A 1429-nucleotide genomic window follows, 5' to 3' on the forward strand; every position below is an offset into this window, starting at 1 on the left:
GGGGGGGGGGGGGGTAAAAAAAAGAAAAAAAAATAGTGATTCTTTTATATATTCTCCAATTTTTTCAAAACCCCTAGACAAAATCCCAGATAGCCTACAAGAATGGGTGAAACACAGGAATTTTTCTAAAAAAATGCATTTTAACAGCGACTCTTATGGGAATTCGGAAAAACAAATTAAACATAGAAAAAAAAGTCGCCATCTTCCTGAAATCTTTCACGTGGATGGAGCTTTCATGGAGGAACATAAAAAAATAATCCAAGTAGCCTAGAAGAATTGTTTAGAAGGGAAAATTGAAGAACTCATGAAAAATAGAAATTGTACGTACGCGACTTTAGGCCAGTCAAATTACGGTTTGGAAATCAAGGATGATAGAAGAAGGATAAAAAACATGAGATATCATGCGGAAGAATGATGTGAAACACATACTAAGTTTTTGGGATTGTAGCAAACCGGGAAATTGTAAAAAAAAATTCAAAACTGCAAAATTAAGCGTCCACGCGACCTTTGTACTTTACGCGGACGAAACCGTGATAGATAGGATAAAAATGCATAAGACTTAACTTTAAACAAAAATTTTTTTGGTAATTTTTTCATATTTTTGGAGGAAATTAGCAAAGGAAACGTCTGCAGAAGTTCCGCTACGCGGAGAATATGGAGAGTGGGGAGATCAAGCGCCTGGAGTGGGGCGCGCCCGACGACAACATTTCTCTGAATCTAAAATAATTCATAGCACACTAAGTATTGAAAATATGAAAAAATACCAAAATATCAAAAAATAAAAAAAAAAATCAAAGAATTTTTATACATTGAAAAAATGCCAAAAATCGAAAATTTTTCCTTTTATTATTAAAAATCTACATTAACAAAGGCCAAGAAAAATATGAAAAAATTCAAGATTGATCCCAATGACGCAAGTTTGGGATAAACGAGCTTGATTAAAAACTTGTCCAGTCAGATTATATCTTGAAAAAACAGCAATTTTTTCAGTTTATCAACAAATAATAAGTTAAATATGAAAGTTGAGTGAAAAGGTAAAAAAAGTGAAAATGAAGAGGAGAGAACGAGAAAAAATCACCTTTTGTTCTTATTCCAATAAGATAGCTGCATCAAAAATTATGTTATGGTAAATTTTGGTTAAAAAATGAAAAAAAAAAGAGAAAAATCGGAACTTCTGAAAAATTGAAAAATGTTTTTAAAAAAATTTCCTCTCTTGGAGACATTCTGTGAAGAGTCAAGATGCATTCTGATTTTTTCCGATTTTTTAATCAACTTTTTCATAAATTATTTGTATTTTGTAACTAAATTGGACTTTTCGGCGTTGGCAGCGAATCAGCTTTTTCATAGTTCAACTTTGAGCGCACTTGGCGGCTTGATGGTTGAAATTACGAAAATGCCGCCACTAACTTTTTTGTAGGAGGAAATTTCA

The sequence above is a fragment of the Diachasma alloeum genome, unplaced genomic scaffold (assembly GCF_001412515.2).
Source record: "Diachasma alloeum isolate Michigan unplaced genomic scaffold, Dall2.0 Dall_scaffold_00180, whole genome shotgun sequence".
In the NCBI taxonomy this organism is placed as follows: Eukaryota; Metazoa; Arthropoda; class Insecta; order Hymenoptera; family Braconidae; genus Diachasma; species Diachasma alloeum.